Below are 27871 nucleotides of genomic sequence, written 5' to 3'. Positions count from 1 at the left end.
TATACCTAGCACAGTACACAGAGCAATGCAGAAAAACAGGCACATAACAGGCATTTGTTGGAATAACTGAAATTCTAATTTCCGAGTATAACTAATTCCTGCATTTTCCCCAACATTTTTCTAATTTTAATCCATATTTCCTTACTGAATCTACTTTGGAATTATTCTGTATTATGTTCTGTTCAGTTCAGTCGCTCAGCATGTCCAACTCTGTGACTGGAGTGCAGCACGCCAGGCCTCCTTGTCCATCACCAACCCTTGGAGTTTACTCAAACTTATGTCCATTGAGCCAGTGATGTCATCCAACCATCTCGTCCTCTGTCATCCCCTTCTCCTCCTGCCTTCAATCTTTTCTAGCACCAGGGTCTTTTCAAATGAGTCAGTTCTTTGCATCAGATAGCCAAAGTATGGAAGTTTCAGCTTCAGCATCAGTCATTCCAATGAATATTCAAGACTCATTTCCTTTAGGAAATGAGTGGTTGGATCTCTTTGCAGTCCAAGGGACTCTCAAGAGTATTCTCCAATACCACAGTTCAAAAGCTTCAATTTTCGGCACTCAGCTTTCTTCACAGTACAACGCACATCCATAACATGACCACTGGAAAAACCATAGCCTTAACTAGACGGACCTTTGTTGACAAAGTAATGTCTCTGCTGTTTAATATGGCGTCTAGGTTGGTCATAGCTTTTCTTCCAAGGAACAAGCATCTTTAATTTCATGGCTGCAATCACCATCTGCAGTGATTTTGAAGCCCCCCAAAATAAAGTCTGTCACTGCTTCCCCATCTATTTGCCATGAAGTGATGGGACCAGATGCCATGATCTTAGTTTTTTGGTCTTAGTTTTCTGTATTATGTAGGAAGTACAATATTTGGAAGAAATTTTAAGAAAAAATTTATCAAATGCTTGCTATATGCCTAGTATCCATCTCATTTTAAGCTCTCTGCAACCTTATGAAGGAGATTCTGTTAGTGTGCTCATTTTATAGGTAAGGAAATTGACAATTTGAGAGATTGATGAGATTGTCCAAGTTTATGCACCCAAACCATGAAAGAGCCAGGATCTAAGCCAAAGCCTTATGTCTTCCAAGCATCAACTTTCCTTAACTTCTGATTTCAAGTTAAACACAGTGAAAGAAGCAGCACAGCCCTTCTGCCCTTGGCATAGTCTTTCTCCACCTATGTTTTGGGATCTCCTATGTCAGAATGTTTGGGGCTAGGGTAGGACTAACAGAGAGATCTTGTGGAAATGCAAATTCATCAGCTTCACCCAGATTTTGTGAAGGAACATATCCAGACGTAAGAAGAAAGATGGAACCTGAAAAAATAAACACCTGCCACATTGGAAAAAAGATGTGAGAAGTGAAATGAAATTTTGATTAAATATGACTGATATTTTTCAGAACTGGCTAATGAGAAAGGCAAATCTATTGTGTGTCTAAGGCAGTGAAAACAAGTTCAAAACAGAATTTCTCATAGAGACATGGGAGCAATAGGTTAACAGAGGAAATTCAGTATTGCTGAAAGGATGTGAAGAATTCTAAAATGGAAGGAGATGATCAACATCCATACTATACTGGGTAACCCTAAACATATTAGTTAAACCTCTCTATGCCTCGGTTCACTCATGTGTAAAATGGGGGAAATAATATCTATGAAGGAACATCAACAAAAATAAGTAAAAATGTGTAGCTGAGTGTCCAGCATATAATAGGCATTTAGCTAGAGGCAGCTTCTTTTTTTCTTAAAATAGCTAGCTTCTCCTGTGTGGATAGTCCTACATTCTCTGTAGATTTGTACTTCCCTCTGTTTAATTCTGGCTACATGCTAAACCAGAAGTCTGTATCTATAGTCCAATAGCCATACTGCAAAACCAGCCTCCAGGGCCAAAAATGAAAAGAGAAGAAACATGACATTGTCTTGTAACTCCCTGGAATAGCAATGCATTCACTTTCTTACAAACCAACTGCCCTTTCCAAACACTGACCAAGGCCAAGGTTGTTCTCCTCCAGATATTCTAAAAATGGCAGGAAGACATTTTTGAGTTAACTATATAGGGTTAGACTCATGATCTTGGAGCTAAGATAGCAGGAGTGATCTAAGAGAAATTCAGCGACCAGTTTAGAGTCAGGTCTGCTGGGCAGACTTACTAATAAGAACCAGGTCATGGGTTCAATCCCTGTGTGGACTTGTTATACACACCTTTTTCTAGGACCTCTGGTCAGTACAACTGGGGCCACCCGCACGGCAATGTCCACAGGAAAGACGGAGCAGAGGGCAAAGCTTTGGCAGAAAACATCCAGGCACTAACTGGATGTGGGGCCTTTCTGTTACATTCCCTTAGGAGAGACACTGACCCTAGTTTTGATTTTCAAAGCATGTGAATTGTGTGCTGAATCTGCTTTCATTTCAAGAGAAACTTTAAGACTCACTGATTGGAGAGGTGGGTAGAGGAAAGATATGTGTGCACAATTTAAAGCTCAAGGACATGTGGGTATTGCAGTATTTGTATTTTCAAAGAGATGAACTTTTGGTGTTAGAATAAAGGAACAGGGGAAGGGTAGAAAAAGGAGGGAAGAGAAGTATTCACACTTTTTAAGGGCTGTGAGAGCTCTACATAAACCCTTTATGTATCCACCATTAACTATTTCCAGTGACAGGCACTATGCTGGGGATTAGCACTGGGAAACAGAGGAACAAGGCAGACAGTGTTCCTTGTTTTTATAGAATTTACTCTCTGGTAAAGGAAATAAATGTTGAAAAATCAATTACAATTGTCACATGTGTTATAAAGACTGGAGTGAAGGGCATTATGGAGGCATCTGATAAGGGATAGATTTTGTTAAGATTTCTGAATGTCAAACACAGAAACTATTTCTGAAAACCTGAAGTGGGTTTCTGAAATGAGTATCATGATAGTTCACAGAATCCAAGAAAGGAGACAGTATTCAGGCTTCTTAAAGGACAGATTACATTGTAATCTTGGAATCTCATAAACAAGACATCAAGAATCTACCTGGGGATCCTACCAAGGCATGCCTCTGCAACAACAATTGCCAGTTTCTATGCTTCTCCATATAACAGTAGTGGAAGAAAGAAATATCTGATTGGTTTATTTTAGGCCTTGAGCCAATCTTTGGGCAAGACTGAAGAACCTGTTCCCAAAAAGAAGATGATATGGGATTGAAGCAGTTTTTTTGTTTGTTTGTTTGTTTGCAGACAAAATATCCACAAAGATCTCAATGGGATGGTAGAATCAGGAAGTGGCACTTCAGATGAAACTTGAACCATAACACAGACATTACAACCATTTTACAGATAAGGAAAGAAAAGTCCAGGAAGGTTTAGTGACTTATCTAGGGTCATAAAATCATTAAATTAAGGGAACGGGAATAGAAATTCAAGACTTCCTGATTATAAAACTCAAGGGTTTTCCATTATATCACATTTTCCCAATTTGTAAGTCATTTATATAATTAAACTTGGGCTCTTTAAGATGCCATGGGCCAGATTTTAAATAATCAATTTTGACTCCACTGGCAATCCTCAACAAAAGAAAGGGAAAATTTTTACTTGTCATCCTGATACATTTTGCACAAAGTGTGTAAAAGCTGTAGCAAAATCAACCTTATAAGACAATGGTTGCATTAAATGCATATTTAATAAAACTGCAAGTAAAGCAGACTTACAGGAACTGTTCAAGATAAAACTAGACTTCAGCTAATTACTGCCAACATGGCCAAAATCAAGGGTGGAAGTTGGAAACAGAGTTAACAGATTGCAGAGGGTGGGGAGGGTGTCTTTTTTCAGCTAATCTGCTTCTCAAGGTCTCAAAGTGTTGGTGAATTAATACTTTTCCAAACTTAGTACAGCTAAATTGAGTTAGCAAAAACTAGAATACCAATTATTTTAATTTTTCACCACCTTAACCATGGCAGACATAATAGCTGATGGAATATTCTATGGGAAAATATAATAAATAAGATACAATATTAGTTTTAAACTATTCCTAGCACAGGCTATAACTTTATCACTGTTCTATCCACTTGAGAAAACATTCCAGAATACTCATGAGAATGAGAGTGAATTGGAAGTGACTCTACTGTATGTAAAATTTAAACAGCCCCATTCTGCAACTTATCATACAACACAGTCATGAGGAATCATGATACAAAATATATTCTGATGATTGTTGAGAAAATGAAGAACTACTTTAACACCCAGATCTGAATTCACCTGTTTCGTGGGTTATCACCTTCTACTTTGATCTAAACTTCCACTTTAAAAAGACCTACTTAACACTCTGAATCACAGAATTTTCACTATAGTTATACACCATCCCTTCAGAATGGGCACCATTCACAATTTTCTATCTCATGTATATCTCATGCTGGATAATAAATGCATTGAAGACACTAATCAGTTCATAATACACAGGTTGGCACAGCTATTATAAATACAGGGTCTCTTGTCTGTAGTTTTGGGTCTTAAAACTATGGTAATAACCTCATAAGAATATATAGAACCTAGAGAAATTGTCGGAGAAGGCAATGGCACCCCATTCCAATATTCTTGCCTGGAAAATCCCATGGACAGAGGAGCTTGGTAGGCTGCAGTCCATCGGGTCGCTAAGAGTCGGAAACGACTGAGCAACTTCACTTTCACTTTTCACTTTCATGCACTGAAGAAGGAAATGGCAACCCACTCCACTTTTCTCGCCTGGAGAATCCCAGGAGGGGGAGCCTGGTGGGCTGCTGTCAATGGGGTCGCACAGAGTCGGACACGACTGAAGCAACTTAGCAGCAGCAGCAGCAGAGAAATTGTATTATCCCATTGAAGTTAACAAGTACCCACAGGAGCAAACTACAACTTGCCTTAAGCCTGTTCTCAGGAATAGATTTTTGACTAAAACTTAAAGTTAAGACTTAAGATAAATTTAATTGGGTTATGATATATTTATTTACCACTAAATTTAATTTGCTAATATTGTGTTAATGATGTCTATGTTTATGTTCACTAGGGCCATTGACTTCCAATGCTTTTTATTGGAAAGCCTTTGTCTGCTATTGAAATCAGGATAATTCTTGCCTCAGAAAATGAGATGGGAAGTGTTCCCCTACCTTTGTTTTTGAAGGATTGGTATTACTGAATGTGCAACAGGATTAACCTGTGAAACCACCTGTCCTGGAACTTCCTTTGTGTTAAGTTTTTGATCATGGATTTCTATTTCTTCTGAAGTCAGTTTTAACAGTTGTGTTGTTCAAATATTGAGTTGGCCAAGAAGTTTGCTCAGGTATTTGGCCAACCCAATACTTTGTTCATTTCATATAACTTGTTGACTATATTAACATTAAGGTGCTCAGAATATTCCTTATTCTCTTTTTGATGTCATTAGGATCTGTAATGATGCTCTTTCTCTTATTCTTAGTATTGATGGTTTGTATCTTTTGGCCTTAATCAGCCCAACTAGAAATTTAGCAACTTAATCCCAAAGGTTAAGAACAAGTCCTGGATGCTCACTCTAACTACTTCTATTCAACACTGAATTGGCGTTCTGGGCCAATATCATATCTGGGTCAGTCATAAAGAATATAAATTGTACACATAGATCCCCAGGTATTTGGTCAATAGATTTCCAAAAGGTGCCAAGATGATTAAATGAGACAGTCTTCTCAACAAGTGGTGCTGGAACAAGTAAATACACCAATGCAGGGGGAAAAAATATCAACCCTTGCCTCACATAATAAATGCATAATTAATTTAAAGGAAAATCAACATAATATAAAATCTAAAGCTAAAACTATAAAACTTTTAAAAGAAAATGTCAAAGAAAATCTTCACACTGTTACTATAGACAAAGATTCCATAGGATGTGAAAACCGCAAACCGTAAGAAGAAAAAAAAAAAAAACTTTCAAACTGGACTTCATAAAAGTTCAGTACTTATGCTCACTGAAAGATATTGTTGAAACCAAAAAGGGAAGTTTTGGACTGGGAGAAAATATATCATGATACATATATTTGACAAAGCTCTTTTAGTCAAAGTACATAAAGAAATCTTCTAATTCCATAAGCTGGAAAATAACCCAATAATAAATGGGCAAAAATTTTGAAAGGGAACCTCACATGAGATGATATATGATGCACTGATAAGTCTATGAAAAGAATGGTCGAAATCACTACTTATCAGACAAATACAAACTAAAATTATAACGAGATACCACTACACATGGTCTTCCAAGTGGCCATAGTAGTAAAGAACTCGCCTGTAAATACAGGAGATGTAAGAGACGCTGTTCAATCCCTGGGTCGGGAAGATACCCTGGAGGAGGGCATGGCAAACCACTCTAGTATCTTGCCTAGATACTCCCATGGACAGAGGAGCCTGGTGGGCTCTGGTCCATGGGTTCCAAATAGTTGGACAGGACTGAAGCAACTTAACACGCATGCACCACTATATACACATTAGAAAGGGTAGAATGAAAAACATTGACAACACCAAGTGTTGATGAGAATGTGAAGAAAATGAATTTTTTATATATTGCTGATAGGAGTGTAAAGTATTGCAATCACTTTTTTAAATTAATTTTTTAATTGAGGGATAATTGCTTCTCAGAATTTCACTGTTTTCTGTCAAACCTCAACATGAATCAGCCATAGGTGTACATATATCCCCTCCCTTTTGAAACTCCCTCCTGTCTCCCTCCCCCTCCCACCCCTCTAGGTTGATACAGAGCCCCTGTTTGAGTTTCCTGAGCCATACAGCAAATTCCCATTAGCTATCTATTTTACACATGGTAAAGTAAGTTTCCATGTTACTCTTTCCATACATCTCACCCTTGCCTCTCCTCTCCCCATGTTCATAAGTCTATTCTCTACATCTGTTTCTCCATTGTTGCCCTGTAAACAAATTCTTCAGTATCGTTTTTCTAGATTCTGTATATATGTATAATCATTTTTGAAAATGGTTTCAGTTTCTTACAAAGTCAAATGTACAATTAATATACCTCCCAGGAATTTCACTCCCATGAATCTACAAAAGAGAAATTAAAACATATATTCATATGAACACTTGTATGTGAATGTTCACAGGAACCTTTAACTCAAAATTGGAAAGAATTCAAATGTTCATCAACTGATGGATAGATAAACACATTATGATATATTATATAATGAAATATTATTCAGCAATAAAAAGAATAAACCACTGATACACACAATAACATGGACAAATCTCCAAAGCATTATACCAAGTGAAAGAAGTCAGATGTAAAAATATATAGAGATATACTATATGATTTCATTTATATGCAAAATTAAAGACACATCTCAGTCTAAAATGACAGAAACAGGGCAATGATTACCAGAGCCAGCTTGGAGGATAAACTGTGTTAGGGCACAAATGCATATTTTAGAGTATGGATATATATGGATAGTAGTGGTGGTTACACGTCCCTTCAAACTTGTCAATCTCATAGAAATATACAATTGCAACAGTTGCATTTCATTATAGTTAATCTATATGTCAATGAAGTTGATTTAAAATTAATTCAACTCACATTACAACATTTTCCATGCTCTCCCAATTTTCATTTATTTCCATGTGCCATTACACATGCTAGAAGATGGTTACAGTGGAGAAAACACACTGTCAAGAGACATCAGTGCTGCCAGTCTATCACTGGGATCTTCACGGTCCTTCCAATGGTCTCTTTTTTCCTGCTTGTTCTCTATTAGAACTGTGTGACCTTCAAAACCTGACAACAAACACATAAGCCTCCTAGCTTTAGTGAGTCTTTAATACTAAAACCTTTACTTGAATTAACTTCAGTCCATGCCAGAGAAATAACCAAAGTTTACAGATATCTCTTATCAACTAGAGAAGAGATGAAAAGCATTGTAAGAAAACAAGGAAATGCTGCTTATTTCCCGTGTTCCTGTTTAATTGACAGAGATAAAGGATGACAAAAGATTGCAACATTACATAATCCAGGAGGGCAGGGATGAAGAGATCTAAGGCAGACACGATTGAGCTCCACTGGTTAAGAAAAAGAGTCCAGAAAATTCAACAATTTCAATAAATTATCCATATTTTCATGTTTACCAGACCCAATTAACACTAATATATTTAAGAAAAATGTATCCTCTTATTTCATAGACAGGAGAAAACTTTTTGAAATGATGAAAGAAAACAAAAAATCTGAATAGAGGGAAGGAAGATGGGCAGGTAACAAGAAGAGCATGAAATAAAGTATATAATTAGTCTTGCTTGCTTGTTTAACCCTTGAGTTTGAACATCATTTGTTTTACAGAACCTGATAATTATGAACAAGAAAAGAAAAAACAAAAAAGTCAGAAAATCTCAATGAACTTGCAAAAAAAAAAAAAGATGAACTTCAGAAAAGATTAAGGAGAGAAACCAAGACATCAGGATCCAAAATTAGCATCAATTTGGGGAGAGAGGGTGGAGAATGGAGGTCAATATCATTAAAAAAAAAAAAAAAAGTACAGAACATTTGAGAACCACTGCAGTATGTGAGAGAGACAGCAGGCATTATTGGGAAGGAAGTTCTTAAAAGTTTTGCTTAAATATGAATTAAGATACCACTCGATATACTTTGAAATTCTAATAATATCTGGATTGAAGTTTTAATTATTATAGGTTATAGACTGGTATAACTGGAATGTGATTTCTTGCAGATAGTATTTTCAAGGAATTTTGTGGTTTATATAGATTACAGAAGAAATTTTAAAAATCTCCCTAAAGAAGCTGGGAGAGAAAAAGAAGGGAGGCAATAATATCTCTTGGGTGCCATGTTGGATACTGAAATACTTTCAGTGAAAAGTCCAGGATTTTATTTAAACCAATTTTGGATTTCCATCATCTTAATTTCCTTCCTGTATGAAGCCCTCAAGGCCATAGGAGGCTGGGAGCCCTTCTCAGGAACTCAGTCATGGCTAAAATCAGGTTGTTTCCCCTTCAGTTCTCTTTATTTTGCAATCTTCTCAGAGATTTTGTTGCAGGGGGTGGGTGGCAGGATGGCACAATTACTTTTTCACATTTTTTGAGATCCTGAGGATAGTACAGAAAGAAACGTATTCTGACCACCAGAATAGTGAGAGGGGATAAAAGATTATATATTATTTTATGTATCCAAATATGTTTTATTTGAGTGCAAGTAAGCCATCAAGCCATCAAGTAAGGGACAGGGAGGCCTGGCATGCTGCTGTCCATGGGATCACAAGAATCAGACAAGACCTGGCAGCTAAACAACAAAGTCATCAAGCTCACAAGTATAGTACTTTAAATATACAGGTGGCGCTAATGGTAAAGAACCTGGCTGTCAATGCAGGAGACGCAGGTTTGATCCCTGGGTCAGGGAGATCCCCTGGAGAAGGAAATAGCAATCCACTCCAGTATTCTTGCCTGGAGAATCCCATGGACAGAGCTGGCAAGCTACAGTGCATAGGGTTGCACAGAATCGGACATGATCGAAGAGACTTAGCATGAATGCATACATGGTTTCAGGATATGATACAGGGATATAACAAACCCACAAGAAGAGATGACTCAGCAACCAGATGAGTTTGGTTTTTTTTTATTTTTTATTTTGTATTGGAGTATAGCTGATTAACAAACAATGTTGTGATAGCTTCAGGTGAATAGCAAAGGGACTTAGCCATAAGTATACATATATCCATTCTCCCCAACCCCTCCCATTCAGGCTACCAAATACTGAGCAGAGTTCCATGTTCTATACAGTAGGACCTTACTGATTATCCATTTTAAATACAGCAATGGGTCATGCCCATCCCAAACTCCCTGACTTTTCCTTCCCCGCATCTTCCCTGCCAGCAATCATAAGTCCATTCTCCAAGTCTGTGAGGCTTCCCTGATAGCTCAGTTGGTAAAGAATCCACTTGCAATGAAGGAGACCCAGTTCAGTTTCTGGGTGGGAAAGATCCACTGGAGAAGGGACAAGCTACCCACTCCAATATTCTTGGGCTTCCCTGGTGGCTCAGTTGGTAAAGAATCTGCCTGCAGTGTAGGAGACCTGGGTTCAACCCCTGGGTTGGAAAGATCCCCTCGTGAAGGGAAAGGCTACCCACTCCAGTATTCTGGCCGGTGAATTCCATGGACTGTATAGTCCATGGGGTTACAAAGAGTCAGACACAACTGAGTGGCTTTCACATTCCAAGTCTGTGAGCATGTTTCTGTTTTGTAAGTTCATTTGTACCATTTCTTTTTTGATTTCACATATAAGGGATGTCATATGATATTTCTCCTTCTCAACCAGAGTTTTTAGAGGCTTCATTCCATCTCCTGTGGGTAACTGAGGAGTCCATGTTTAAGATATTTTATATTTGTAAACACATGTGAGAGACAGCCTGGGATCTTTAACTGGAGAAGACATTACAGAAGGTTGGCTATTTGGCATTAGAATTAACAAGAATTAACTAAATTTGAATGGTCAGTATTAATATGATTCCACTTTTAAACCTGGATTTGGTGTTGGGTGGCTCAGACAGTAAAGAATCTGCCTTTGATGCAGGAGACCTAGCTTCGATCCCTGGGTCAGGAAGATCCCCTGGAGAAGGAAATGGCAATCCACTCCAGTATTTTTGCCTGGAGAATCCCATGGACAGAGGAGCTCGGTGGACTACAGTCCATGGGGTCACAAAGAGTCAGACATGACTGAGCAACTAACACTTTCCCACTACACTTCACTTTTCAGTCTGTGAAAACTCAGCCTATGTAAGATTCTAAGTTACCTCTAACATTTTGGCAAGTAGAAACAATATGTAAAAAAGAGTAATGCATCCTAGGTAAAATTGAAATGTTTCCTCTGTTACACCCCCTTAATCCAGATGGTCTCTTTCAAAAATTATGTAAACGCTTATGTATATCCAGAAAGTCTGGATAACTCAAAAGTTAACTTCACTGCTTCTAAAGAGGATTTCCAAACTTAATTTTTATTCTCTATATAAAAAATTGAAGCTGAAATTTTCTTGAAAAATGGCAGAATTGCTTTTCCATTAGATTATAGATGATACCTTTTCTCACTCACTCATGTAAATGAGAATATTCAAGATTAAAAGAAATGAGAGCTGACTAAATCAGCAAAAGTCATTCACAGAACAACTGGCCCTGTGCTAACTCCCTTAGAGATGGATCATAAATCACATCAGGCCCTCTTTTCTCCCAATTTGCACACAATATTAAATAATGGAATAGAATTTGAGTGTTCTCCATCAAAGAAGCTATCAAGGTCATCTATAGACTTCTGTCGTGTTTTTCTAGCCATCCCCCTTCTGAAAATATCCAGCATTAAGAGCTAGAATTTAGTGTATATTTTTAACCATAGCATAAAGGCTTTGAATCAGCTATAACAAAATTATGTTTCTTGGAAATGTTCATTACTTATCATTTAGAATTAGAAATGGCCCAAATACCTATATTCACTTTTACTCATAACATCTATCCAGAACTGGTATATTATCCAATAATTTTTATAACTATTTATGCTTCATTTAATGTGTGTGGTTCATTTATCCTTATGATAAATGTTAGTTGAGAATCTATTATGTACCAGGTGCTGATTTTGGTATAGGGGCTATATTAGTGAATAAAACAGAGGAAATCTCTACCCTACTTGTTTATAATTTTAGTTGTTGAGGACTCTCCCTCAAAAAAATATTTATTGAATATTCAAAAATGTTTGTGTAAACTCACTGCTGTTGAGGATGCAGAGATGAAGCTGAGTGTACCCAGAAAAGTAAGTGGACAAAAGAGGATGTTCTCTTTAGACCCTAGAGAGATCATGATGGAGACACTTGGCATTTTAAAGTAAAGATGTTCTCTTCTTCACATTCAAAAACATTTTTTTTAAAAATAAGTTATTCTCTACATGCATTATTATACTAAGTTTGGGTATACAACATAGTGAAGTAATCACAGTAAGTCTGGTTACCATCTGTCATCATGCAAAATTGTTTTAATATTATTGACTATATTCCCCATATGTATATTACAAGTCTATGACATGTATTTTTTAGCTGGAAGTTTGTACTTCTTACTCTCTTTCACCTGTTTCTTCAGCCTTCCCACTCTCTTCCCTCTGGCAACCACTAGTTTGTTTTCTGCATCTTTGACTATGTTTGTTTTGTTGTTCTTTTGTTTTGTTTCTTTAGATTCCACATGTAAGTGGAATTCCACATAAAAGTGAAATAAGAGGCTTCCCTCATAGCTCAGTTGGTAAAGAATCTGCCTGCCATGCAGGAGACCCCGATTCAATCCCTGGGTTGGGAAGGTCCCCTAGAGAAGGGTTAGGCTACCCACTCCTGTATTATTGGGCTTCCCCTGTGGCTCAGTTGGTGAAGAATCCACCTGCAATGGGCCAGACCTGGATTCACAATCCCTGGGTTGGGAAGATCCCCTGGAGAAGGGAAAGGCTACACACTCCAGTATTCTGGCCTGGAGAATTTCAAGGACTTTCAAGTCCAGGGAAGTCCATGGACTGTACACCCCATGGACTGTATAGTCCATGGGGTCACAAAAAGTCAGAAATGACTGAGGAACTTTCACTTCACTCTAAGTGAAATTATATGGTATTTGTCTTTCTCTGGTTTATTTCACTTAGCATAATTCTCTCAGTGGTTAAAATTACAACTTACTCCATAATTTATTATTAACAGAATATTAAGGGGCTTATCATGGAACTAGAGACAGAGTGGATGTAATAACATGTCAGCAAATTCTTACATGTTAGAGCTTATTTTATGCCAAACTGTTTTCTAAGTACTTTTATATATCATTATTATTATTATTTACGTTATTTATTCAGTCATTATCAGAGGATATGGGATAGGAACTTATAAATTAAAAAAAAAATGAGGCACAGAGAGGTTAGTATGTTCTTAGGGTCAGAAGGCAAGAATATCATGGAGCCAGAGTTTTTCTATGGTCCTCACTCTTAAGTTCAGTGCTAGTGCTATAAGAACCCTCATCAAATGTGGGATGGACTCCATATGGCCACTTGATTTTCCAAAGATACCTTGAATATCATTGGACCCATCAGGTCAAAGCAGTCATAGGAGAGGTGCTTGCACTACAGATTGGATTAGCTGCAACATGGTATTGAACTATCCCCTAATGAGACATCTGCTATAGATATTACATTCTCCATCCTTTTAAGGGCTTCTAGGTAGCACTAGTGGTAGAGAACCCACTTCCCAATACAGGAGATGTAAGAGATGCGGGTTCGACCTCCAGGTTGGAAAGATCCCCTGGAGGAGGCATGGCAACCCACTCCAGTATTCTTGTCTGGAGAATCCCGTGGACAGAGGAGCCTGGATCCTCTTTGTGTTCAAAGGATCACAAGAGTTGGACATGACTGAAGTGATTTAGCATGGAAATTTTTTAAGGGGGGGTAAGAAGGCAATGGCACCCCACTCCAGTACTCTTGCCTGGAAAATCCCATGGATGGAGGAGGCTGGTGGGCTGCAGTCCATGGGGTCGCTAAGAGTCGGGCACAACTGAGCGACTTCACTTTCACTTTTCACTTTCACGCATTGGAGAAGGAAATGGCAACCCACTCCAGTGTTCTTGCCTGGAGAATCCCAGGGACGGGGGAGCCTGGTGGGCTGCCGTCTATGGGGTCGCACAGAGTCAGACATGACTGAAGCGACTTAGTAGCAGTAGCAGCAGCAATAAGCATTTTATTTTGATTATAGAATAATTGCATTATATCAGGCAGAAAATGGATTGTACTTCTTGTTTGAAATTTAAATATCATCTAAGTGTATAAATTGATATTGGGGGGAAAAAAGTGAATTGTAGATTTTTTTCTTAATTTGGGTACATTAAATCTTTGAACAATCTTCAAAGAGTGTCAAAAATTTATGGAATTAGTACTTTATGAGCTCTTGAGTCCCTTTTTAGAAGCCAGATATAGAAATTTCTATTCAAAATATATATCCATATTAAATTATTTTGAATCAAAAGCTAGTAATCCATGAAAATGTTAATGGACTTAATGCCACAGAATGGTACATTTTAAATGGCAATTTTTTCAATAATCATTTCTGTTATTGCACTATTCTTTTCAAAATTTTTAATTGGAGGGTAACTGCTTTACAATGTTGTATTGGTTTCTGCTGTACAGAATTAGCTATAATTATATATCCCTGAGGTCAGGGGCAGCGACCGAGAGTGCCAGGCTGTAACGGTGCAGGAACAGCCTAGAGGAGCTACCCAAGTCTGAGGTCAGGGGCGGCGGCCCAGAGGAGCTACCCCACACACGAGGCCAGGAACGGGGGCCGGGAGGACCAATCCCACCTCCAAGGAGCCATGGCTGTGCGGGCGCAGGAGGGCCTAGAGGAGCTATCCCACGTTGAAGGTCAGGAAGGGCGGTGGTGAGGAGGTACCCCTCATCCAAGGTAAGGAGCAGCGGCTGCACTTTGCTGGAGCAGCCATGAAGAGATACCCCATGCCCAAGGTAAGAGAAACCCAAGTAAGATGGTAGGTGCTGCAAGAGGGCATCAGAGGGCAGACACACTGAAACCATACTCACAGGAAACTAGACAATCTAATCACACTAGGACCACAGCCTTGTCTAACTCAATGAAACTAAGCCATGCCTGTGGGGCAACCCAAGATGGGCGGGTCATGGTGGAGAGATCTGACAGAATGTGGTCCACTGGAGAAGGGAATGGCAAACCACTTCAGTATTCTTGCCTTGAGAACCCCATGAACAGTATGAAAAGGCAAAATGATAGGATACTGAAAGAGGAACACCCCAGGTCAGTAGGTGCCCAATATGCTACTGGAGATCAGTGGAGAAATAACTCCAGAAAGAATGAAGGGATGGAGCCAAAGCAAAAACAATACCCAGCTGTGGATGTGACTGCTGATAGAAGCAAGGTCTGATGCTGTAAAGAGCAATATTGCATAGGAACCTGGAATGTCAGATCCATGAATCAAGGCAAATTGGAAGTGGTCAAACAAGAGATGGCAAGAGTGAATGTTGACATTCTAGGAATCAGCAAACTGAAATGGACTGGAATGGGTGAATTTCACTCAGATGACCATTATATCTACTATTGCGGGCAGGAATCCCTTAGAAGAAATGGAATAGCCATTATGGTCAACAAAAGAGTCCAAAATACAGTAATTGGATGCAATCTCAAAAACGACAGAATGATTTCTGTTCGTTTCCAAGGCAAACCATTCAATATCACAGTAATCCAAGTCTATGCCCCAACCAGTAATGCTGAAGAAGCTGAAGTTGAACAGTTCTATGAAGACCTACAAGACCTTTTAGAACTAACACCGAAAAAAGATGTCCTTTTCATTATAGGGGACTGGAATGCAAAAGTAGGAAGTCAAGAAACACCTGGAGTAACAGACAAATTTGGCCTTGGAATATGGAATAAAGCAGGGCAAAGACTAATAAAGTTTTGCCAAGAAAATGCACTGGTCATAGCAAACACCCTCTTCCAACAACACAAGAGAAGACTCTACACATGGACATCACCAGATGGTCAACACGGAAATCAGACTGATTATATTCTTTGCAGCCAAAGATGGAGAAGCTCTAGACAGTCAGCAAAAACAAGACCAGGAGCTGACTGTGGCTCAGACCATGAACTCCTTATTGCCAAATTCAGACTTAAATTGAATAAAGTAGGGAAAACCACTAGACCATACAAGTATGACCTAAATTGAATCCCTTATGATTATACAGTGGAAGTGAGAAATAGATTTAAGGGCCTAGATCTGATAGATAGAGTGCTTGATGAACTATGGAATGAGGTTTGTGATACTGTACAGGAGATAGGGATCAAGACCATCTCCATGGAAAAGAAATGCAAAAAACCAAAATGGCTGTCTGGGAAGGCCTTACAAATAACTGTGAAAAGAAGAGAAGCGAAAAGCAAAGGAGCAAAGGAAAGATATAAGCATCTGAATGCAGAGTTCCAAAGAATAGCAAGAAGAGATAAGAAAGCCTTCTTCAGAGATCAATGCAAAGAAATAGAGGAAGACAACAGAATGGGAAAGACTAGAGATCTCTTCAAGAAAATTAGAGATAACAAGGAAACATTTCATGAAAAGATGGGCTTGATAAAGAACAGAAATGGTATGGACCTAACAGAAGCAGAAGATATCAAGAAGAGGTGGCAAGAATACACAGAAGAACTGTACAGAAAAGATCTTCACAACCCAGATAATCACGATCACTCACCTAGAGTGATCACCTAGGTGATCACTCACCTAGAGCCAGACATCATGGAATGTGAAGTCAAGTGGACCTTAGAAAGCATCACTATGAACAAAGCTAGTGGAGGTGATGGAATTCCAGTGGAGCTGTTTCAAATCCTGAAAGATGATGCTGTGAAAGTGCTGCACTGAGTACACCAGCAAATTTGGAAAACTCATCAGTGGCCACAGGACTGGAAAAAGTCAGTTTTCATTCCAATCCCAAAGAAAGGCAATGCCAAAGAATGCTCAAACTACCACACAACTGCACTCATCTCACATGCTAGTAAAGTAATACTCAATTCTGCAAGCCAGGCTTCAGCAATATGTGAACTGTGAACTTCCTTATGCTCAAACTGGTTTTAGAAAAGGCAGAGGAACCAGAGATCAAATTGCCAACATCTGCTGGATCATGGAAAAAGCAAGAGAGTTCCAGAAAAACATCTATTTCTGCTTTATTGACTATGCCAAAGCCTTTGACTGTGTGGATCACAATCAACTGTGGGAAATTCTGAAAGAGATGGGAATACCAGACCACCTGACCTGCCTCTTGAGAAATCTGTATGCAGGTCAGGAAGCAACAGTTAGAACTGGACATGGAACAACAGACTGGTTCCAAATAGGAAAAGGAGTACATCAAGGCTGTATATTGTCACCCTGCTTATTTAACTTATATGCAGAGTACATCATGAGAAACGCTGGACTGGAAGAAACACAAACTGGAATCAAGATTGCCGGGAGAAATAACAATAACCTCAGATATGCAGATGACACCACCCTTATGGCAGAAAGTGAAGAGGAACTCAAAAGCCTCTTGATGAAGGTGAAAGAGGAGAGTGAAAAAGTTGGCTTAAAGCTCAACATTCAGATCATGAAGATCATGGCATCTGATCCCATCACTTCATGGGAAATAGATGGGGAAACAGTGTCAGACTTTATTTTTTGGGCTCCAAAATCACTGCAGATGGTGACTGCATGAAATTAAAAGATGCTTACTCCTTGGAAGGAAAGTTATGTCCAACCTAGATAGCATATTGAAAAGCAGAGACATTACTTTGCCAACAAAGGTTCGTCTAGTTAAGGCTATGGTTTTTCCTGTGGTCATGTATGGATATGAGAGTTGAACTGTGAAGAAGGCTGAGCGCCAAAGAATTGATGCTTTTGAACTGTGGTGCTGGAGAAGACTCTTGAGAGTCCCATGGAGCAAGGAGATCAAACCAGTCAATCTTAAAGGAAATCAACACTAAACACTCATTGGAAGGACTGATGCTGAAGCTGAAGCTTAATACTTTGGTCACCTGATGTGAACAGTTGACTTGTTGGAAAAGACCCTGATGCTGGGAAAAATTGAAGCAGAAGGAGAAGAGGGTGACAGAGGATTAGATGGCTGGATTGCATTAACGATGTTATAGACAGGAATTTGGGCTCTTCCGAGGGATAGTGAGGGACACAGAGGCCCGGCAAGCTGCAGTTCATGAGGTTGCAAAGAGTCAGAAATGACTACATGACTGAACAACATTCTTCTAGAAATTCTTCTTCTTCTAGGAATTCAGTGAACTATAGAATATCTCTTAGTGATTTTTTTTTTTTTTTTGCCTAAACAAGTTTGGATAGCTTTCTGATATTTGTAACAATGGTCATTGGTTGAAATCAATAATTTTGGCACAATTTATTCATATTTAGTTTGTGCTAGGCACTGTATTATTTATCTTTATTCTCTCATTTTAGAGTCAGAAAAATAAAAACAGATGCTGACTGAGTATCCGCATTACAGTTGAAGAAAATTAAGTTGACTGGGGTTAAGTAATTTGTCCAAGGCCACATAGCTAACAAATGGCAGACTCTAGAGTGGAACCCAGGTTTGCTTGATCACCATGCCTACGCTTTTAATCATTGTCTGATGAAAGTTGCTGACTGATAGAGTTACAATGATATAGTACAGTAGTCCTGTACTTTAAAGACTTGACAGAAGTACTATAAGATTATAAATTGATTATAAATTGACACCCCAAATCTAAATTCTGAAGAGCTAATTTGCAGATCTGGCTTCTCTCTATCACATGAACTTAAGCAAGTGACCCATCTTTCTGAGCCCAATATTTCTCCTCTGTAAAATGAGGAGTTGGATCAACTAAGAGTCCAGGTCCTCTGCAGCTATGCCATTACACAGTTCCAGCTCTATAATTTCTAATTAGAGAAAAAGGCCTCTCCTCTCCTCTCTTCCTCCTTATTAAGAAGGAAATGTGTAAAAAAGCTATTAACTATCCACAGAGCTTTGAAGCTGTCTTCACATCCTTCTCCTCTCTGTGTCTGGATAGAGTCATGTTCTGATTAAAAGTCCAAGGAACTTTTTTATGTGCAACCCAGATAATTTAAGGTCAGTCTTCAGATGCTGTTGTGCAACTGCCGGTTGAAAATCAATAGTACATGTCATGTATTTAGGGACATACACAAATAAGCACACATCACTTAGGATGGCATCTGGTCCTTTGACTTCATAATAGAAATGCCAAAGGGTTATATTTTTCTCAATGTCATCTCATGAAGGCAAGGTATTCCATGGGGTAGGCTTTGGACCCAAGTCTAAGAAAGGTCATTTTTGTTGAGTTCCAGAACTCTCCCTGGGACTCTGGGTGTCACTGTAGAAGCCATGCTTTCTTTGGCCTTGAACAACCAATATATTCCCATATAATAGTTCTTTATTTATTATGACTGCTTTATCAACTCTAATATTACTGATACTTTTATCACTCAAATTAGTTTTCAGGACCTACTACCAAACTAGGAACTCCAAGTTAGAAACTATGTCATCTCACTGTAGTATTTGGAGATAGCTGACTACTGATAACTAGCTGACTACTGATTACTATTTTTACTATCCAGTAAAGATAGTAATGCCTATACTACTTATATAATCTGTGCCAGATATTAAGTTAAGAGATTTATACATACAACCACTCTGTAAGCATGGCAACCTTATACGATAGGCACTATTATTATTAGCTTTATTTTATATATGGAGATACTGAAGTTTAAAGGTGCTTCCTCAGTTCAGTTCAGTTCAGTCACTCAGTCGTGTCTGACTCTTTTCGACCCCATGAATCACAGCACGCCAGGCCTCCCTGTCCACCAACTCCCGGAGTTCACTCAGACTCACGTCCGTTGAGTCAGTGATGCCATCCAGCCATCTCATCCTCTGTTGTCCCCTTCTCTTCCTGCCCCCAATCCCTCCCAGCATCAGAGTCTTTTCCAATGAGTCAACTAGTCAAGCACCTAGAGGTGCTTCCTAGGTAGTGGTAAAGAACCCACCTGCCAATGCAGGAGATGTAAGAGAGAAAGAGTGATTTCCCCAGAGTCATGCAGATAACAATATAGACCTGCCTGCATTTAAGGTCTACACTCGTAGTTTTCTCATTAGGGAGATAATAATACCTATTAAGAATCAGCCTGCCTAAAATATGCATGAAATAAAATCTTGTTTAGAAATTCTAACAAAGTTGCCATGCTCATTCTCTAACCATTCTGGAAAGGGTTTCTTTTAATCTGAGAAGGCCATTCTCTTAGACTGAATCTTAATAGCTGGAGACACATGTGGATGTATCAGACTTGAATGGGTAATGGGAATGAGGCAAAACAAAAGAGAATATGAAGATAAATGCAGTGATTTAATTTCAAGTCCGTTCCCTGAGGCAAAGGCTGGACTGAAGACCAAAGGCAAGATTGCTTATTAGGTATCCAACTGAAACACGTCAAGTAAAGAAAGAGCTGATGAAAACATCCAGAAGCAACATGTAGCTAGAAATTCATCCTTAATGAGGAATTACAAAGTGATTTAACATAAAATCAAAAGATACCCTTGTGAGTTAGGGACTTTCTTTTAAACTTTTTATTTTATTTTGGAGTATAGTTGATTAACAATGTGTTAGTTTCAGGTGTAAAACAAAGTGATTCAGTTATACATATAGATGTATCTATTCTTTTTCAAATTCTTTTTTCATTTGGGTTGTTATGTAATATTGAGCAGAGTTCCCTGTGCTATACTGTAGGTCCTCATTGGTTATCTATTTTAAATATAGTGGTGTGTACATGTCAAATGAACTTATTTACAAAACAGAACCAGATTCACGGACTTAGAGAAGGAACTTACAGTTACCAGGAGGGGATGGTGGGAAGGAGGGATAGTTAGGGAGTTTGCGGTTGACATGTACACAAGGACTGTTTGAAGAGCTTGGGTCCTGTATACTCACTGAGATATGATTCTGCATCTGAAAAGGTGCGCTGGATCAGGGGTGGTATTGAAGACATGGACAGACCTCACAGTCAGAAGAGGAAACATCTGTAAAGACTGCTACAATGTATGATAAAGAAAAATGAGATTCGTAGCACGACGTTGTAGATCAACCATACTTCAACAAAATAAATTTTAAAAAACATTGGGATTCTAAATTGGCCAAGCCCAGACCTGGGTTCAAATAACTAGAAAAGTACAAATAATCAGGCTTATAAAACTTCATAAATACCACTATTAAATCCCATTATGCAAGGAAGCAACTGTCTGCTGGGAACTTCTGAGAGCTCCCTGCTGAACAAGCCCACCCAGGTTGGAAGTGAGGGAGTTGGGGAGCAAGGTACCACTTGCAGACACCAGGGTCTGATCAATGCAGATGTACAAGCCTATTCAGTGGTAAATATTTTTCATGTATTTTTTGTATTCTGGAAACATAATGGTAAACATGATAGGGAGGGGTCCTACCCTCCCTAAACTTAGAATCAACTGGAAGAAACAAGAAAATGAACAGTCAATGACAGACAAATCGAATAAGTGCAGGGTGCAAGGGGACATAACCAGAACTACAGGGTGGTGATAGCTTCTCAGAGAAAATTATGCTTCTCAGGGTACCAAGGGGTGAGTAGGAGTGGTTCTGGGGAACAGAAGCAGGGAGAAGAGCACTCTAAGATGAAGGAATATCATCTGGAAAGACCCAGAGTCTACTGAAAGAATGATCAATTCTGTAAAATGTCAAAAGTTTAATATGCTTAGAAGATCATTTACAAATGGAAAGGAGAAAGAGATGAGGGAGGTAAGATTCATAGAATGTAGCACAAGAGGGCCTTTTAGGCTTATATTATGTCTGAGCCTTTTCCTGAAACCGATGGAGAGCCATTGATAGGTGCCAAGGAAGCAAATGACATGATCATATTTGCATTTTAGAAGAGAGCTTTGGTTGACCTCTATGCCATGTTAGTTTCCACATGTTATTTCCCTGAGATAAGCTGATGAAAACCTTTAGTCACCCCGGAGTGAGCTAATGATATTGACTTTCTTACCCTATAAAGCTGAGGCAATTCCCTCAAGATGATACTATCATAAAAGCAGCTGGGTGTTCTCACCCTTTATTACCAAAATATAATACATGATGACAGTGACCTGGGAGTCCCTAGTGCTCTACTTAAAAATCCAAACTCTTCATCTAGTTAATTCTGACTCTAAACTGACCAGTAACTCACACAATTGTTATATACAGACAAAAATGGAGTTCAAAATAGCAAATGTAAAAAGACAAAGTTAGCTCTTCTTGAACAAAACTTTTATGGCTTTACTATTTTAATATAGAACCCGATATAATAATGTCTATTACTCATTTTTAAGGGTTTCAGGCACTATTGCCAATACTTCATGTGCATTTAACTTTGTGATAATTCTCTGAGGTTGATACTAGTATTATTCCTATATTTTATATAAGAAAACATAGATTAATATGAGGTTAAATAGCTTCCCAAGGACACACAGTTAGCAAGAGGCAAAGCCTGTCTTCAAACCCCAGAACTGTTCTATTGCAAAACATGTGCTTTAAATCACAATTCAATTCTGCCTCCTTTTTCATGCTGCTGTGAGAGAGATGTCGCAGTGTTAACTATCATATCTGGATATGGAGGAAACAAGTTCTGCCAATTTTAATGCCAATCCCATTTGAGCTCAAATGTGAATGTGTTCTAAAACTTAGTAGGACAACTTTATTGAAAATTAAAAATATATGCATTTTAATCTCTTGAGAGTCCCTTGGACTGCAAGGAGATCCAACCAGTCCATCCTAAAGGAGATCAGTCCTGGGTGTTCTTTGGAAGAAATGATGCTAAAGCTGAAACTCCAGTACTTTGGCCACCTCATGCAAAGAGCTGACTCATTGGAAAAGACCCTGATGCTGGGAGGGATTGGGGGCAGGAGGAGAAAGAGACGACAGAGGATGAGATGGCTGGATGGCATCACTGACTCGATGGACATGAGTTTGAGTGAACTCCCGGAGTTGGTGATGGACACGGAGGCCTGGTGCGCTGCAATTCATGGCGTCACAAAGAGTCGGACATGACTGAGCAACTGAACTGAACTGAATCTCTTCATTTCCCAGCTGAGCAGGCAAGGACTTGGAAACTCAGATGATTTGAGTCAGAATTAAGAGTGTCCTATAAGAATGTGATATTTAGCTTGCATCTTCAGAACAAGATGTTAGAAAAAAAAAGTCAAAATGAAACAGAATCTAATCAGAGAGACTAGATAAAGAGAGAAAATTTTAGCTTAAGTTAAAAGTGAAGCAATTGATATCAATAAGATACTCTGAGCAAGTTCTTATAGCTGGGAGAGTAAGGGAAGGCAGAGAGAGATTCTGCAGACAATCCCCAAAGCACAGATCCAAGCCCCCTATATAGAAAACATGAGTTGGTTGGGACTCACCCTTCATTCATATGCAGGTTTACATATGATGGATTGATAGAAAGTTTCTATGTCACAGAAGCCCCTTCCTAGTAGATTAGAATCATGAGTATGCCAGGACATTTTCTAGAGTCTAGAAAGTCCCATAAAATACAAGAGGCAAATTAGCCTCCTATTAACATAAATTTTAAAAATAAATAAATAAAAACTAAAACACAAACTGGAAAACAAAACCAAAGCAGAATGCCAACTGGGGAATAAAGGAAAGAAAGCAAAACAAAGTAACAAACATGCTGAAAAAAAAGAAAAGAAAGGAAGAAAAGTAGAAGGTAGAAGAAAAAATAGAAAAGCAAAGTTAAACAGAAGTATATAAAAAAGATTTAGATATATTAAATAATAACTACAGCAGGAAAAGAACAATAAGGAAAACAATCAAGCAAACAAAACAAAAAAATCCCCACAGAACCACAAGAGGCCAATGTAGAGGCAGAAATATATAAAGGAAATAAAAATTATGATTAAAAATCTTCAAAAACTTAGATAATAAAATAAAAAAACCTCAGCAACAGATGAAAAAGAAGAGAAAAAAATAATCCAGAATGAGCTACAGAACCAATCAAAATATAAGAATAATAATAAATGTTTTTCTTGGATCCCCCACACCCCAAAAAAAATACTAGAGGCAGTAGAGGAAGATGGTTGAGAGCAAAGTCTCTAGAAGCTGATGTCTTGTTGGACACACAGCTTTAACACTGTGTGTCCTACAGTACTTAGCTCGTTCTCTTTTTGCTTCCGTTTCCTCATCTATAAATTAAAGATAACACTATTAATATCTATAACACTGATATAAAGAATAAATGAGGAAATCCACTGAAATACTTAATCACTTGTGAAAAGTCAAAACCAATAAATTTCATCATCATCACTGTCATCATTGTCACATATATCTGTATTTCATTCTTATCAAAGCAGATTTTCAGAGTACCCAATTTTGATAAAAAGAATAGAAATTCAAGACACAAAAAAATACTACATTTAAAAAGTTTAAGGATCTTGAGTAAGGTCAGTATAACCTAAGTAAGTAAGTGAGTAAGTGAAGTCGCTCAGTCGTATCCGACTCTTTGCGACCCCATGGACTGTAGCCTACCAGGCTCCTCTGTCCATGGGATTTTCCAGGCAATAGTACTGGAGTGGATTGCCATTTCCTTCTCCAGTGGATCTTCCCGACCCAGGGATCGAACCTGGGTCTCCCTCATTGTAGACAGACGCTTTACCGTCTGAGCTACCAGGGAAATCAGTATAACCTAATGTACTGCCCAAATGAGAAAGTGCTGAGATAGGGGTGTGGATGTAGCAGGGATCTGATCAGGCAGGCCTTACATTTCCACTGAAACATTTAGTTTTACTTATTCCAAGGGCAGCACAAATATCAATAAATGATGTTCCTTTCCCAGTGGGGCAGGAAGGAAAGTAAATAGATATGTCAGTGCAGTGTAATGCTATGCCAGAAATTAGAACATAGCTCTTATAGCAAAGAGAAGGAACATGTCATTCAGCCTTCAAGGAACCTTCCACTCTTTGAATAAAGAGAGGGGACAGATACATAGGTGGAATATTCATTAAAAGAAAGAAAAGAGGCCTTGCTTTTATCCATGTCTTATTAGGTGATTTTTTTTTACATTATTATTGCATATAAAACACTGATCATCTGTTTCACTACTGCAGTGAAAAATAACAGCAAATTTGAATTATTTACCCTCTCTAAAGAGTATGTCAGTTTATATGTTGGTTTCTTCACTCTTCGCCGACACATCTTTTCCCAGGAAGTCCCTGCTATTGAAAAGTTCAGAGCTTTATAACTTCTCATTTCATGACAGGTTGGAAGGAAACTCACATCCATTAATGGCCAGCTGAGCAGAAATAAGCAAGCAAGCAGATGTAGACTGCAATAATCTCAAAGGAGAAATTAGAGTTGGTTACTTGTTTCCACTGATGAGGAAATGGAGAAAATTGTTTGTGATAAGTGGAGAATTTCTGAGAGCCCTTGAGATGCTGAAGGACAGAAGGCACCATCTCTAGACTCTTTCTCCAGACTTCTTTTGTTTTGAAAGTACAGTTGGCCAAGTATGCTGGCAATATTGGCTGGAAAGTTTATCCCAGGGTCCCAGAGCCTAGAGGACTGACAGGGCTATCACGCTAGATGACATCTGGCTCTTGCATTAATGAAGAGCATTTGAGCTTTGGACTCTTAGCCAAAGCTATGCACCAAAGGTATTAAAAGGCTTAATGGTTCTAATGTCAGGAGGCAGCTAGCTCAGCTCCATATCAGGATCAAGATTCCAAATAATGTAAAGATATCTCACATAATAATTCAGCAAACACTTTATTCTTCCACTGCTTCCAGTGAGTCTTTCATTCCAGTCATTTTAGTCTGAGCAGACCTCCACATATGACATGCATGGTCTTACCTTCTATCATTCACTCCTTCTGGTCACTCCTCCTCTCTAGTTGTCAAAAATCTTATCAATTCTTTCCAATCTAGTTCCAGAGATATCTCATCTATGGAAGAGACCTGGATTACTTCACCCCAGAGTGGAATAATTGCTTGATAGGCCTAGAAGGAAATCTTCTGAACAAGACCCCAGAAAATATAGCTAGTTCATAGAAAAAGGTAATTGTTATAGTATGTATTCACAAATAGCTTTTCAAATAAAGGTAGCCACATACAGCTTTTTCCATTAAACATAGTTACTGATTTTTTTTTTGTAAGCAATTGCTAGCACATAGGAAGTATAGGTATTCATATTTTTTAAAATGCATAGAAGAAAAGCTTTAGCTAATGAGAAGGTCTTTGTGACTTCTGATATTTTTTCTGGAAATGGGAGAAATGTTAACAGTGAGAGATTTAAAGTTTGGGATATCTCAGTATAGCTCATAGAATGAGCTCATAGAATTAGCATTTGTTCTAAGCATATTGGGACCCAGTGACCCAGATTCTTTAATGGCCTGTGTTCAGCTCTGTCCAATGATATTTAGCATGCTTCATCCAGATAGGGACTGAACCTCCCGCATCGGACAGAGAATGCTGAACTACCTGCATTTTCTACCTGACTGATCAGCTGGCAGACAGACAGGATATTGGACTTAATGTTTGGCTGACTAACTGACATATCCCACTGGGAAAATATAAGCCCAATAGAAATACATATAAATTGTTGTTGCTGTTCAGTCACTAAGTCATGTCTGACTTTTTGTGACCCCGTGAACCACAGTATGTCAAGCTCTTCTGTCCTCCACTATCTCCTGGAGTTTGATCAAATTCATATCCATTGAGTCAGTGATGCTATCTAACCATCTCATCCTGTGCTGCTCTTTTCTCCTTTTGCCTTCAATCTTTCCTAGCATCAGGGTCTTTTCCAGTGAGTCAGCTCTTGGCATGTGATGGCCAAAGTATTGGAACTTCAGCTTCAGCATCAGTCCTTTCAATGAATATTCAGGGTTGATTTCCTTTAGGATTGACTGGTTTGCTTTCCTTCAGTCCAATGACCAAATATGGTATGATTAATAAGTCTTAGAAAGAATATGTAAAATTAGATAGCCAATGGAAATTTGCTGCATGATGCAGGGAGCTCAAATCTGGTGTACTGTGACAACCTGGAGGAGTGGAATGGGATGGGAGGTAAGAGGGAGGTTCAAGAGGGAGGGGACATACAAATACCTATGGCTGAATCATGTTGATATATGGTAGAAACTGATATAATATTGTACAGCAATTATCCTCTAATTTCAAATAAATAAATTTAAATTAAAAAAGAAAGACCAGTTCTCCTTAGGAGGGACTAGAGCAGAATGACTGGCTTTCTTAGAACCCACAACCAATGCTCATTCGCTTCTGGGACATGTAAGAGCTAGCGCATCACTATCATAACAATCAATGGTGATTGAACTCATGCATTTCACACTTTAATTCACAAAAGCATCTTCTCCGTTGACTACTGGTAGGTACACATAAGAAAGAGTTGATTGTCTTGCTGTTGGATACAACAATGTAATCCCTGCAAATGAGTCTCATATCAGATGCTTTTCTCACCCCTTCTCCCACAAATCTAGCAAAACCTAGGAAAAGAGGATCTGATAGGAGGATATCAACAAAGACAAGAGATTTAAATTATCAGTTTACATACACACACACACACACACTTCTATCCTGAGCTCTTTTCTCAAGAGAAAGTCAGTTAATTTTTTAAAGCATCCTCTTTAGACTAAACAAAAGAAATAGGATTAGATATTTGTATCTTTGTCTTTAAACAAATTTTCCTAAAATATACATTCTTTGAATGTGAGAGAGTCAACTAGGAGCATTTGTGCCCATGTCAGGAAACTGGAGACATAAAATGTATTCCATAAACCAATAGGAGGAACTGTTATTGCAATCCACAGCACTCCCTGCCTTAGGGCTAAAGGAAGAAGCTCGGACCTATTAGAAGCCTGCTACCAGTTTATCTTCTCAGAAGGCCAATTGAACAAGGAAGGCAGAATCTGTGTGTCTCCAACAGCTCTCTTGGCCAGAGCCTTGGCTTGGGACTGAGCACACAGTAGGAAGCCAAGGATTCAATAGAGACCAGTTGGCAAGCTGGCTGCACACTGCTTCTCATGAGTCTAATCCCAGCAGCATGGGAGGGTGCTTATCTCAACTTTTCAGATTTGAAAAAAAGGCTAACAATTCCCAATGCATGTGGAAATTTTATTTTTTCTGCCTCTTAACTTTATGTTCTAACCCTGCATACACATAGCATGCATCACATTACTTTACTCATATGATAACCCATTGGTATAAGCATGAATGAAGTGAAGTCGCTCAGTCGTGTCCTAGTCTTTGCGACCCCATAGACTGTAGCCCACCAGG

Source organism: Bos mutus, chromosome 15 (assembly GCF_027580195.1).
Source record: "Bos mutus isolate GX-2022 chromosome 15, NWIPB_WYAK_1.1, whole genome shotgun sequence".
Lineage (NCBI taxonomy): Eukaryota > Metazoa > Chordata > Mammalia > Artiodactyla > Bovidae > Bos > Bos mutus.
Note: the sequence above shows the minus strand (reverse complement) of the source record.